Raw genomic sequence first — 15,615 nt, forward strand, 5'->3', positions numbered from 1 at the left:
TACATTGGAATCAAATCCTTCTCCCAAATAGATAGGAATTTCTACGTGATCTGAGAGCCAATCTGACCAATTTTTTTTTTCTTTTTCTTTCTTTGTTTTTGGTTTTTTTTGTCTAGGGATGTCTAGGTCAACTTCAGAATTGGAGAGATGTACCTTTTATAGGCATCCCTGTAATTACAGGCACCTTACTATTGCAAAAAGAGCACTTGGTCCTTCTAATTCAAGCTAGCTATTCTGGAACCTCGGTTTCTTCATCTATAAAAGGATCGACTTAGATAACATAGTTTCCTAGATTATCTCCAGTTACAGTTAAAAAGATCTTTAAAATTCAACACATGCAAAACCTAGCCTCCTCTCAACAGTCTGTGTTCCCTAACAAAGAATGACACTTTTAACAAGTGTCCAAGCCCAAAACCTGTTGCTATATCTGCCTCCTTCCTTTCCCTCACCTTTATCTCTCTCAAATCCTTATCCCCAGAACTCACATTCAATATCAATCACCATTCCCACATGTATATTTCCAGCCTGAATCTTCCCTCTGAACACCAAAAAGACATCCAAATACCTTCTTGATATCTCTGCCTGTATGGCCAATAAGTGTTTCAAGGTAGCATTACAGTGAACTTTTCACATGATCCCAAACCTGCTCCAAGCCCCATTACTCATTAATCCAGTTACTCAGGCCAAAAAGATTTGCATCATCCTTGACATCCATTAAAAAAAGAACTATTATTTGCTCTACCTTGAAAACACATCCAGACTTAGCATCCCCGCTGCTAATTCGCATACATGCTCAGTCATATCTGACTCTTTGATACCTTATGGGATTTCCCAGGCAAGAATACTGACATGGGTTGGCATTTCCTCCTCCAGGAGACCTTCCTGACCCAGGGAATCAAACCCAAGTCTCCTGCACTGCAGGCGGACTCTTTACCACTCTGTCTCTGGGGAAGCACCACCCTCCGCCACTGCTGCCCCCTAACCCAAGTCACCATCACCTCTTGTTCCCCTTTCTGCTAGTCCCATCACAGTAGCCAGATTGATTCTTTAAAATACGAGATCCTGTCATGCTTCAGCTGTAAATCTTTCATTAGCTTCTCATCTGAAACATAAGCTAAAGTCCTTTCTATGACCAACAAGGCCATCTGTGGTCCAGTCTTCTTACCTGCCCCCTTACTGCCTGATTTGTCAGGTTCTCCAGAGAAGCATAACCAGTAGGAAGCTTTACATATGTATATACACAACTGGCAGAGAGAGGGTGGGGAGGGAGAGAACGGGTTTCAAGGAATTGAGGGATGGGCTTACATGATGGTGGTAGCTATAAAATCTGAAATTTGTAGGGGAAGCTGGCAGGCTGGAAACTTTAACAGAAGGTTTTTGTTTTGTTTTTTTAATTTTAATGAGTTTATTTTATTTCTGGCTGCACTAAATCTTTGTTTCTGCCCAAGGGCTTTCTCTAGTTGCAGCGAGCAGGGACTACTCTTGAGCTGTGATGCATGGGCTTCTTTTCACAGCGGCTTCTCTGGTTGTGGAGCACAGGCTTTAAAGGGCATGCAGGCTTTAGTAGTTGTGGTCCACAGGTTTAGTTGTTCTGAGTCATGTGGGATCCTCCCAGACCAGGGATTGAACCCATGGCATCTGCACCGGCAGGTAGATTCTTAACCGCTGGACCACCAGGGAAGTTTCTCTTGGGCAGATGTTGGTGTTGCAGTCTTGAGGCAGCATTTATTCTTACTCAGGATGTGTTCATTCAGTCTGCTATAACAGACTGCCGCAGACTGAGAGTGAAAAAATTGCTCAGTCGTGTCCAACTCTTTGGGACCCCATAGGCTATATGGACCATGGAATTCTCCAGGCCAGAATACTGGCGTGCCTAGCCTTTCCCTTTTCCAGGGGATCTTCCCAACCCAGGGATCGAACCCAGGTCTTCCACATTGCAGGCAGATTCTTTACCTGCTGAGCCACCAGGGAAGCCCAGGAATACTGGAGGGGGTAGCCTATTCCTTCTCCAGCAAATCTTCCCAACCTAGGAATGAACTGGGGTCTCCTGCATTGCAGGCAGATTCTTCACCAACTGAGCTATCAGGGAAGCCCACCACAGACTGGGTGCCTTATAAAAAACAGAAAGTTACTGTCTTCCCAATAGTTAAAAAAAAAAAATTCCACCTGCTGGAGATGTGAGTTCAGTCCCTGGGTGGGGAAGATCCCCTGGAGGAAGAAACAGCAACCCACTCCAGTATTCTTGCCTGGAGAATCCCATGGACAGAGGAGCCTGGTGGGCTACAGTCCATGGGGTCACAAAGAGTCAGACACGACTGAAGCAACTAAGTATGCACGCGCATTCTTCACAGTTCTGGAACCTGGAAGTCCAAGATCAAGACACCAGCAGGTTAGGTGTCTGGTGAGAGCCTGCTTCCTGGTTCTCAGCCAGCCAGCCTGCCTGCCTTCTCTCTGTGTCCTCACAGGACAGAAGGGGAAGGGGATCCCTCTGAGGTCTCTTTTGTGAGACACAAATCCCCTTCGTGAGGGCTTTACCTTGCTGACCTAATCACCTCCCCAAGGCCCCAAGATGTGGTGTGAACTCTTTTGTGCTATGATTCCTACTCATCTTGTGTGAAACTCGTAGGATTTAAGCTTTGTTAGGTAGTTCAAAATGGAGTCACAATGGCCAGCGTCAACTTCAGTGTTAATTGTTTTGAAATGTCCAGTATAGATCTGCAAATGTCTTAGAGGGATAAATTGAGTGTTGCTGTATTTTTCTTAAATATCTATTTATTTATTTGGCTGCACTAAGACTTAGTTGTGGGGTGCAGAATTTTTTTAGTTGCAGTATGTGGGATCTAGTTCCCCGACCAGGAATCGACCCCAGACCCCACGCTCTGGGATGCAGAGCCTTAACCACCGAACTACCAGAGAAGTCCCAAGTGTTGCTTTAAATAAGCTAACTGCTGGGCAGTGTCTATGGAAAGGCTTCACTGAAACAGAAGGAGTAACTGATGGAGACAAAACCCCATGGGGTGTAACCATGACACCCCACTGGCAGACTCCTTAAAATAGCCCACTGCGGGACTTCCCTAGTGGTTCAGTGGTTAAGACTCTCCTATCCCAATGCAGGGAGCTCGGGTTCAATCCCTGCTTAGGGAACTGAGATCCTACATGCTTCGTGGCCAAAAAATAAAAATAAGCCCACTGAGACGTGGGCTGAGACATGTGACTGAAGGCTCTTTACCAGGGGACTCAACTCCTCCTGCTAAGAGCTGTTCTAGACGAACAGCCGCTGGAGGCTCCATCTGAAGAGAAGGGAGCTATCTGTTCACAACCTGTCTGAGGACCAGAGACCACTGCTCATGCTGAGATGACTCCTCCCCAGACTTCTTCTGGGAGTGGCTCTTAACCCCCTTTCCTATTTTCCCTACCTTGACTAACCTATTGAGGCAGAAATGGTTAGGTGGTCACTGTAGGGTTGAGGGCCTCGGTTCTTTTCCTAATTTCAACTTTAATTTCGACTCGCTCTCTCACATAAACATTTTGCTCCATTAGCCCAAAGCTATATTTGTTGTTCCAATTTCTAGGCATTCAGAGGAATGTCTCCCTGGTCTGGAGGGTCACGAAATGTTCAGACCCGGAACAAGACAATCATTAACTGCTGTTCAGTTTATAAAGGAGAAGAACTCTGGGTGGACCATTAACTCTTAAACATTCATCTGGTCCCTAAATAATGGTCTGGGGTCTTGAGAAAGGGTCAAGGGATGGCACTGCAATGTGGGGGAAACTGAGAAACTGGGAACCAAAAGAAAGGCATAAAAATGATAAACTGGACGTTGCAACAAACTGGTCAGAAATTACATGCATCAGGCCCCAAGCCAACCGAAAACAAACAGATCAATTCTAACAAAGATACAAGCTGCTGTTATTCCCACCTTTGGGGGCTCTTTGCCCCCTCTCAGTATCTATGCTGAGCACTTTGTATCTCTGTCTTCTAAAATAAAACTTTGCCTATGTGAGTGTATGCAAGTTTTTGAAGTTCATTCCTCAGTGCCGGACCAGCCGGGAGATTTCAGCGAGCAACACGACGCGTTCCTTTAGGCTAAGAAATAAAGACACAGGACAGATGGGGTCGAGAGGATCGCTGCAATCAACGATGCTCCTTTATTTCTCTAAGCTTCGTTTATACTTAAACCAAGAAGGAGACATCACAAAGAAAATTCTTCCCCATGTACATCATCTTAAGATAACAATAATTAGAACTCTCACTAGGCGTCAGAGCACAGGAATGGCATCCTGATTTAGATTAGGGGTAATCGTAAAAAAGGCTGTCTGTCTGCGTCCTGTGTGCATTCAAGGCTTACTAGTGTTGTGTTTATCTTTGGATAGTAAATTCAGAGGGGTGGCGGGACAGAGAGCTATGTCCTTGAAGGAACCCTCGATAATCAAGGCAGCTCCCAGAGTCAGCTCTTTCAAGCCGCTCCCCGCAGCTCCCCCTCTTTTATTTAGTAAAAGGGCATGCCTGATTCTTTTGGCGTAAGTAATTACTGTGTAGGACAGCCTTGATGTCCCACAACTCTGTAATGAATTTCTTTATGATACAAGGAGCAATGCACACAAAAAGCGCAAACACTAGGAGCACAGCCATGACCCCTGAAAAAAGATGCCAAAGTGAGGTAATCGAAGGAAAATTGGAAAATAAACTGTTAACAAACTCTTCAGCATTTTTTGCCAAATCCATACTAGCCTGAGGAGCATTTTCTATATCAAGAATTTCCTGATGAAGTTGTAATAGATCCAAGGAAATGTTTTCATTATACCAAATACCATCTAAATGTAATTTTATCTTATTCCAAGGGGTCTCAGTATTATTATAAATTTTTGGAGTTACACAGATCCAACGATAATTAGCATGACATCTAATTTTAGCCCTCAATTTCAAGCCTAATATTTCTTCTCCCAAAAATCTCACTGCATCATAGAGCGCATTTAGCCTATCTTCTAATTTTCTATCTATATCTTCTTGAACTCCTAAAGCTTTTGAAGTGTTCTTTGCCAAATCATCTACAATATTAGCAGTATGCACAGATTGAGCTAAAGATACAGAAGCAGTAACAGCAGAAGCAATCAAAGTTATTAGAGTTACTACTCCCAGAATTATTAATCCTATCCGCCTTCGTGGCCTAGCAAGGGCTGTACGCACTCTTTCCCATAGTTCAAGCCCTGACTCCTCATACCAAGGTTCAGTAAGTTTCACAGGCATCATGACGAAGGGCGGTTGTTTGACTATCAAAGCCCCAGAATTATTTTCCATACCTCTTATACAATTAGTCAGGGTACAATTAAAACAATGACTATAATATTGACTATTTTTCTTAGTAAGATTTACAGAACCAGCAATAATCATAAACGGATAAGGTACACAAGCCCGAGGATATCTCCAGGTTGCATTCCAAAAAAGTCCACCTTTAACCTTTTCTCCAGTCTGCAGGAAGGATCCGCTTGTTTCAAAAGCGGCCAGCAACTTCCAGACCTCAGTTTGATAAACAAGGGTGCCACCAAGATTCCAAATTCTCGCTGCAAACTGTCTGTTACTTTCCTTTCCGGGGTTTCTCTCTGAGTCTGGCGACCAGTCTCACAGTGAGTGCGTGCTGTTAGGAATAGAATACACCGTAGCAGTCTCATTCCGGCAGAGTTTCCATGGCACCGCTATATGTTTCCCTTTTTGCCCCAGGCCACAGAATGGGATATCCTGGGGTCCCGTTCCGTTGCGTCGCTGTGCATGCCCTGTGAGCTTGGTCACACCAGGAATATCCACACTCCAGCCAGTGCTGTAATCAGAATATCCAACATCTGTAACAGTGAGACAACCTGAAACATTATGATTTCGGAAAAAGCACATTGGTAATTGTGAAGAGGATCCAGTATAAGAAATGTTGGCCTTCTGCGGAAAAATATGTTTATCAGAAAACCCCCCCAAAAGTATTGTGTCATTCACATACACAGGAACAGAACTCATTTCCCATCCGACAGGCTGCAAAAGAGGGGGATCAGGAACATACGCCCAGAAGACATCAGCATTCATGGAACTTATCTGGTTTAAAAGGAGTAATAAAGAAATTAATATACTAGTCGGAGAGGCGGGGGAAGGGTTTGGAGCATTCTCACATGCCATCTGTAACAGTGCCTGTATCTGCTGAGCTGTCGGCAGCGGGACCGTCTCCTGGATTGTGAGCTGTCTCATTCGCTCCACCAGTGACCTCCTCCGCCGTGCGTACCAGCCTTTCCGGGAGCCAGCGCGGCGCTTCGGCATTCTGCGGGAAAACACAAACATGACCTCTCCCCCATGTTAGAACTGGATCCGGCCCATGCCATCTGCCTTCCAGCGGGTCTTTCCACCTGACTAATGGCCGAACCTTTTTATTGTCATAGTGCCAAAAACGTTGAGCTGCTGATTTGCCATCCCGGTCAAGACTTAGAAAATTCAAAATGAATAAGGCATGGCTGAGGAGATTGTTAGGAGGAATAGTATATAAATTCCCCCTTTTTAATTTTTTCAATTGGTGTTGAAGGGTTTGATGTGCCCGCTCAACAGTTCCTTGGCCCTGTGGATTATATGGAATACCAGTCTTATGCACAATTTGTAATTGGGCACAGAAGGCTTGAAAATTGCGACCAGTATATCCAGGGCCATTGTCTGTTTTGATGCATTTAGGTAGGCCCATAGCAGAAAAGCTCCGTAAGCAATGCTGAATACAATGCTTACTAGCCTCTCCAGGTTGAAGTGTGGCCATGAGGAAACCAGAAAAGGTATCAACAGTAACATGCACATATTTCAATTTTCCAAAATCAGAAATATGTGTAACATCCATTTGCCACAAATCATTGGGGAGTAAACCCCGAGGATTGACTCCATAAGTGGGAAGAACAAAAAACTGCGGGCAGGTAGGACAAGTTTTTACAATTTGACGAGCGGCCTCTCGGGAAATTCCAAATTGCAGCCGTAAAGAATTGCTGTTCTGATGGTGTATTGCATGAGAGGCCTGTGCCGCAGAGATAGGGGTTAAGGAAGAATAACATACCATACGGGTGACTTCATCCGCCAGAGCATTCCCGGCCATTAAAGGTCCAGGAAGGGCAGTGTGAGCACGTATGTGCCCAAAAAAGCAAGGATGAGTTCGGGCTCCAATGAGATTCTGAATTTTCAAAAACAAGGTTTGAATAGAGGGCTTTGCAGCTCCAATGAGGGGTACTGTTTCAATGACTGAGAGAGCTCTGACAACATAATGACTGTCAGAGTATAAATTAAAACTTTGAGGAACACGTTGCAGAGCTTGGAGTACTGCAAAAACCTCTACTTCTTGAGCTGATGAATATGAGGTTTGACAATAATAAGATTCATTTTCAATCACCAAACTGGCCATGCCATTGGAAGATCCATCAGTAAAGACAGTTATCCCCTTTTCCAAAGGGCATTGCTGCACGACTTTTGGAAAAATAAACTGATGCAGCTGTGCAAATTGTAACAATTTATTAGCAGGATAATGTTGTTTAATCTCCCCTGCATACTGTGCAAGCGCAATTGCCCAATCATCAGAAAATTGAGAAAGCCATAGTTGCTGTTCAGTTGAAAAAGGAATACAAATAAAGTGGGGATCCCTTCCTAAATAATTAACGGATTCCTGTCTGCCTTTGGCTATTACTTTAGCTACAAGAACATGATAAGTACTTAACACCCGTAAAGGAGAAACTGGCAAGTAAATCCACCTTAGAGGGTTATCTTAAAACAGGACACCGGTAGGTGAATGTTCTGAGGCAAGGATATAAAGTCCCCAAGGCCTTTCATAGTCACAGTAACTGGAATGCTGCTGTGATAAGGCAGTTTCCACTTTCTGAAGAGCTCGCTCTCCAGCTTCTGTAAGGCTGCGTGGGGAGGTAGGATTATTATCTCCCTTTAAGACATCAAAAAGAGGCTTTAATTCATATGTTGCAAGATGTAAATAGGGCCTAATCCAATTAATGTCCCCGAGCAACTTTTCAAAATCATTAAGTGTTTTCAGATTATCTCTTCGCAAAGCAATGGGCTGAACTCCAAATGTCTCCCTTTCTAAACGAAAGCCAAGATAGGAATAAGGAGGAAAAGTTTGCACCTTTTCTTTGGCTATTATAAGCCCTGCAGCCTTCAAAGTTGGTTCCATGAAGGCATAAGCTGCTAACAGATGTTTTTCATCAAAATGTGCCAGCAATATATCATCCATGTAATGCAAAATGTAAACATCAGAGTATTTTACTCGAGTCTCTTCTAATGCTGCTGCAACAAATTTTTGACATAAAGTCGGACTATTAGCCATACCTTGAGGCAAAACTTTCCATTGATAGCGGCGCATTGGTTGAGAGAAATTAACAGATGGAACGCTAAAGGCAAATCGAGGACAGTCTTGAGGTGCTAAGGGAATAGTATAAAAACAATCCTTTAGGTCTATGATTATTATATGAGCATTTCTTGGAATAGCCATGGGGGAAGGTAAGCCAGGTTGTAACGCTCCCATGACTTCCATAGTTTCATTAACCTTTGATTTACAATTTTTGCCCAGTGTCTTCCTTTATTGTTATTAATAATTGCTGCACGAGTGCCTCCAGACTCTTTGTCGGAGGGGCAGCTGCTGCCTGCACATTTGAATCATCAGTTACAAGTAATTCCCAATGATCATCCTTATGGTAAGCAGCTGCCTGTTCCTTTAAACTTTCCTCATCCTTTGGAGTCAACGTTCCCTCATTTTCCTTCAAAGGTTTGGCAGATTCTAATTCAAAGGTTGTGGGTCTTTTCCCTTCAGGAGTAGCATAAACTTTAGGAGTAGCATAAATTGGATCTTCAGGTGAGAGCATGTTTTTTAATTTACTCCCTTCCTCATGTTCAAAATCAAGGCAGTCTCTTATTAAAGACCATAATGAAAATGTCTCCACAGGAACCTTATTAGGTCCATGGAGAGTATAATATGTTTGAATCTGTTTCCCTATCTTTTTCCATATCTCTAAACTCATAGTCCCTTCCTGTGGAAACCAGGGACATACTTCCTCAACAAAACTAAGAAAAGTCTGCAATTTTGTTTTAGTAACCTGCATTCCCCGATGCTTCAACATTATCTGTAACATATACACAAACAACTGACGACTATGATCTTGCCCCATAGTTTATACTCTCGACAATAAACCTTCCTACCCCACAATATTCAAGCAAATATCCTTTTACTTACTTACTGCAAAATTTCCAACGGGTAGCGGCCAAGAGGAACTTTCGACGAGCCCCACGCTTGGGCGCCACTTGTCGGACCAGCCGGGAGATTTCAGCGAGCAACACGACGCGTTCCTTTAGGCTAAGAAATAAAGACACAGGACAGATGGGGTCGAGAGGATCGCTGCAGTCAACGATGCTCCTTTATTTCTCTAAGCTTCATTTATACTTAAACCAAGAAGGAGACATCACAAAGAAAATTCTTCCCCATGTACATCATCTTAAGATAACAATAATTAGAACTCTCACTAGGCGTCAGAGCACAGGAATGGCATCCTGATTTAGATTAGGGGTAATCGTAAAAAAGGCTGTCTGTCTGCGTCCTGTGTGCATTCAAGGCTTACTAGTGTTGTGTTTATCTTTGGATAGTAAATTCAGAGGGGTGGCGGGACAGAGAGCTATGTCCTTGAAGGAACCCTCGATAATCAAGGCAGCTCCCAGAGTCAGCTCTTTCAAGTCGCTCCCCGCACCTCAGCTCTATGAGCAGAACTCAGTTTCCTGTTTCACTATTATGTGCAACACTTGAGTGATTTGTGGATTGATTAATTAATATTGGTTACATTTTGAATAGTCTCAATCCCATGATTTGTCCCTGGCCTTATTGCTGGACTCTGAGATAAACACCCCACTTCCAAATACCATTACATTGGAAATTAGATCGCAACTTGTGAACCTCAGAGGAACACATACAGTCTACAGCGCAGAGAAAGCTAGTTTTGCTTTCAAAGTCTTGTAACAGATGTGGTGAAGCCCATTCACATTATCAAAAACAGTTTCCTTTTGCTTAAAGACTACTGATTGTAGATGTTAACCACATCTACAAAATACCTTCACGACAACACCTAGATTAAGGTTTGATTGAATAATGGAACTGTAGTCTAACCATGTTGACCTAGAAAACTAACCATCACACTACTCTCACCCTCTTGCAATTCATTCCAGCCACACTGGTTCATTGATGGTTCTCAACCCACAAGACATGTTCCCATTTCAAGACCTTTGTACGTTACTCTTTTCTCTCCAGAATTTCTTCTTCCAGATACTCACACAGCTAACTCCCTGTTTCCTCTAAGTCTCTTTCCTTAGGTCTTTTCAGAATTTCTCATGCCATACCTAAATCTGCAACCCTGCCTACACCGCTTACGCACATTTCCAATTCTCCTTCTTTTCTCTGATTTTCTCCTTGACACTTATCATTATGCCCATGCTACATATGTTGCTTATTTATGTCCTTTTTAAAAATTACTTGTTTATTTGACTGTGCCAGGTTTTAGGTGTATAATGTGGGTTCTTCAGTCTTCATTGTGGTATCTAGTTCCCTGACCAAGCATCAGACCCCAGTCCCCTCCATTGGGAGTGTGGAGTCTTGGCCACTGGACCACATGGGAAATCCTATTTATGCTCTTTATTGTCAACATTGCCTCTAGACCTGAAGTTTCCCAAGGGAAGTGATTTGTTTTTTTGTATTTTGTTCACTCCCCCCAATGCCTAGAATAGTCCATAAAATATACCAAGTATTTCATGTATACTTATTAAGTGAATGCATATTTCTTCCATTGTTCTAGCTCCTAAAGGTCTCCTTTGCTGGCACCCTCATTTGGACCACCATTGTTTCTGGCCTGGATTACTGAAAAGCCTCCTACCTAGTCTCCCTCCATCTCTTCTTGTCCTTTTTCCAATCCTTTTTCCAGCCTGCAACATTTCTAAATCTGATGATGGCAGTCTCCTACTAAAGCCCTCACTGTTGCTAAGACTTTGAGAGACTGAGCCTTTGCTATCTCTCTATCTTCTCTTTACCCCACACTCTGTGCTCCAAGGCAGATCTTCTTGTTCCTTGAATGTGCCATGATCTCTCCCCTCCTGGTTCCTGAACCCATGGTTTCCTAGATCTGGATTACTCATCATCCAACCCCTGCTCACCATTTATGGCTCACCGTTCACTCCCATCTTCAGGACTGAATGATTTGCCCTTCCTGTGGGCTCACGTAGCTCCTTATATTAAGAACTGTCACAGCCCTTTGTATCAATACCGAGTGGTACAGTAAAAGTGCAAAACATTTTCATACTCCCAAGGAAGTGGGTAGCCAGAAACAGAGGCAGTCTGTTTAACCTGACAGATATGAAAGACAGGATGGCAAACAGGGGTGGGGTGGACAAAGAGTTCCCTGAATATTTTTACAATGGAAGAAATCAAAGTATGTTGAAGAGCTGTAACACTGAAAAAAAAAATATGTTGAAAATCAAGAGAGTCAGGCCCTGTAGGCAGGAAGAGTAGAATAAACAGGAAAAGAATAATGGGAGGAACAAGGAAAGATGGCGCGTGTGCTAAGTCATGCTAAGTCACCTCACTCACGTCCGACTCTTTTTGACCCTGTGGACTGCAGCCCGCCAGTCTCCTCTGTCCATGGGATTCTCCAGGCAAGAATATTGGAGTGGGCTGCCATTTCCTCCTCCAGGGGATCTTCCCAACCCAGGGATCTAACCCATATCCCCTGCATTGACAGGAGGGTTCTTTGCCACTGAGCCACCTGGGAAAGATGGTGGAGAGGCAAACCACAGTGATCAGGAGCATTTCTTTGTTACTATAGGGAAAGAAGCAGGACTGATGTGTAAGATGAAGTGAAAGGTTTTATAAACCAAAAATATTCTGAGGCTGTATATGAGGTCTGAATTAGGGATTTGTTTGCAGTCTCAAGGTAAGTTTATATGATATTTAAGACTACCTAATACTGCTTTATCAATTTGGCAGTATACAGAATCCTGGATGATGAATTAATGAACCCTTCCAGAAAAAGAAAGAAAAGTATTTATTTGAAGAGATTATATCCTTAAATTTCTACTAAACAGATTACAATAGCTAGACTAAATAGAGTATTAAAATGATGTACACAGATCTCATAACTTCATTTTATGGCCCCCAAAGAAATAATGGCTTTTAGTGTTAACTTTCCTTATTCATTTATTTGGCTACATTGGGCTTCCCTAGTTGTGACTCACGGGCTTAGCTGCCCGTTGGCATATGGGATCTTAGTTTTCCCACCAAGGATCGAAACAGCATCCCCTGATTCTTAATCACTGGACCACCAAGGAAGTCCTGTTGACCTTTCTTTAGACCACGGTATATCACCTACCTGTCATTGATTACTATATCATATCAACACTTCTGAGCTTTACACAGCACAGATGAAATTCCTCAGCACCCACAAAATGGCTCTGCTCAGAAGGAAAAATCCAACCTGGATGATACCTCTACCAATATTCTTCCCACATTCACCTTTTCTTCACTTTCTTTTGCTATGTAAATGCTATGATTAATATTACCATCATTATAATCTGCCTTCCAAATTATGAATATACTAGTTATGCTATTCCACCTTTTCCCCTTTCTGGTATTATTACCTGTGTAAAAATCATCGAATATCTAAAATGGGAAGTCAGAGGGGTGGCTCTCAAGAGGGATATTCACTGAAGAGGAAAAAGAAAAAGGCAGACAAAATTCAGAAAATATTTCAGTTTAATAAGAATCTAATTGTTATAGATTGTGTTAGTTTACTCAAGAAAATTTTCCCAAAAACAACTCACCCTAAAATGTAATGTGAAGGCAAATTAATGATAAACTTGATGTGCCTTCATTCATATCAGTAAGAAAAAAAGAAAACTACTGTAAAACGTGATCAGAGTAAGCTAAACATTTTTACTTGCTATGAAAACTCATTGAGATGAAGCCAATGATGTCATAAGACATACAAAAAAAAAAAAAAAATATCCAAAACTTTAAAAAAAAAAAAAGAAGCAAGGGATAGATTCTGTGTTTTTAGCATTGTTGAGAAAGTAGAACCCTTTCTTTGAGGAATATGAACATTTTGACTCAAGATAGGAAAAAATAAGTAAAAGGCAGTTTTCCAAGTGATCTCAGACTGAATGAAATTTCTTGGCATCCCAACTATTTGAGCATAATGTGAACTAAGTAACATTAACAAAGTGATTTTCACTTCCTCAAACCTTCTTAATTCTTGGATAATACAAACACCCTAGCAGGTAAAAGAATCTAATCTTATTATACATTATTAATTTGCCTTTCAGAAGTATATTAATAGTATATGAATTTTGCAGGGTGTGAGTACGCTAAGTGAAACATTGAACTTATAGACATTCAACCTGAAAACAGATTCCAGATGTTGTAGCCAGCATTAGATTTGATTAAATCACTTATGTTGATATTTAAACATGACTCCATATAAACATCACTTCCCTGGTGCCTCAGATGATATAGGATCTGCCTGCAATGAAGGAGATCTGGGTTCAATTCCTGGGTCAGAAAGATTCCCTGGAGAAGGGACTGGGTACCTACTCCAGTATTCTTGCCTGGAGAGTTCCATGGACAGAGAAGCCAGAGGGCTATAGTCCATGGAGTCACAAAGAGTCCGATATGACTGAGCAACTAACACTTTAATATTTTAAACTGGCAAGCAGACTGATAAAGTCAAGTACTCTTTTATGAATACACTCAGGGTTAAAACTTAGGAAGTCAACTGTACTCCCTCCAATGCAATATGGTATAGCCTAGGTCAAGATGTCTGAATCTCAGAACTACGGACACTGGGGGCTGGATAACTCTTTCCTTCAAAGCTCAGGGCTGACTGTGGATTGCATGTTTAGCAGCCCACCTGTCCTTTACCCACTCAAGGCCACTAGCATGCCTGAGTATGACAACCAATAATGTCTCCAAGAGTCATGGCAAATTGTCTGTTTTGGGACAAAAGTATCCTTGGTTGAGAATCATTTGGCTGGTTGGTTATAACTAGTTGGTTTAAGTTAAAAGTCGGGGCTCTGCAATCTGACTTCCTGAGTTTGAATCCTAGTTCAACCCTTCTTTTTATAAAACTTTTACTTTATTTATTTATTTTTTGAAAATTTATTTATATATTTTTCTGGCTGCATGAAGTCTTAGTTTCGGCATGTGGGATCTAGTTCCTCAACCAAGGATTGAACTCGGACCCCTTACATTGGGAAAGGGCAGAGTCTCAGCCACTGGAGCACCAGAGAAGTCCCCTAACTCAGCCTCTTACTGGTTATGTGACTTTGGCAAGTTACTTCACTTTTCTTGCCATCAGTTTCCTCATCTATACAGTGCTCATTCTAACAGTGTTGTGACCAAGTCTAAGCTGGTTCTGCTTCCCCCATGACAGGCCAATAAATCCAAGATGAGGTATTGAGCCAACTGGAAAGCCAGTTGACTAAGAAAGTGGCAGGCTAGCGCCTAAAATGACCATTTCCCAGGGCCTGGATGCCAGGTTCCTGTATAGATCAGAGATGGGGGAGCAGGGCGGGGAGGTGAGGAAACAAAGGAAAAGACCATATCATTCTTGCAAATATCTCCTATAACGACAAGTCTCAGGCAGGGAGATATGCTAGTTTCACTTCCTTACAGACCTTCACAGGTGAGCAGGGCCAGGCTGTCTCCCTGTGAGCCAAACAAAGGCACCCTAGCCCAAAGGTCAGGTGGAGGGAGCCAGACAGGGCTCCCTGAGGCAGGCCATTGTGTAGGCCTATAATAACAAAGCTATGACAAACCTAGACTGCATGCTAAAAAACAGAGACATTACTTTGCTGACAGAGGTCCGTGTAGTCAAAGCTATGGTTTTTCCAGTAGTCATATATGGATGTGAGAGTTGGACCAAAAAAAAGGCTGACTGCCAAAGAATTGATGCTTTTGAACTGTGGTGTTGGAGAAAACTCTTGAGTGTGCCTTGGACTGCAAGGAGATTCAACCAGTCCATCCAAAAGGAAATCAGTCCCGAATAGTCATTGGAAGGACTGATGCTGAAGTTGAAACTCCAATATTTTGGCCACCTGAAGTGAAGAAATGACTCATTGGGAAAGACCCTGATGCTGGGCAAGATTGAAGGTGGGAGGAGAAGGGGACGACAGAGGATGAGATGGTTGGATGGCCTCACCGACTCAATGGACATAAGTTGAGCAAGCTCTGAGAGATGGTTAAGGACGGGGAAGTCTGGTGTGCTGCAGTCCATGGGGTCGCAAAGAGTTGGACATGACTGAGCTACTGAACAACAACAACAATGGGATTTCTAAACTATTTGATTATCCTACTCTTTACCTACAACTTCCTGGTGGCTCAGATGCTAAAGAATTTCCTGCAATGCAGGAAACATGGGTTTTATTCCTGGGTCAGGCAGATTCCCTGGAGAAGGAAATAGCTACCCACTCCAGTATTCTTGCCTGGAGAATTCCATGGACAGAGAGGCCTAACAGGAGGCTCCCTGGTGTCACATGACTGAGTAACTAACACATACCTATCGGCTCCTCCTTACCTCTTT

This window comes from Muntiacus reevesi, chromosome 22 (genome assembly GCF_963930625.1).
Source record: "Muntiacus reevesi chromosome 22, mMunRee1.1, whole genome shotgun sequence".
In the NCBI taxonomy this organism is placed as follows: domain Eukaryota; kingdom Metazoa; phylum Chordata; class Mammalia; order Artiodactyla; family Cervidae; genus Muntiacus; species Muntiacus reevesi.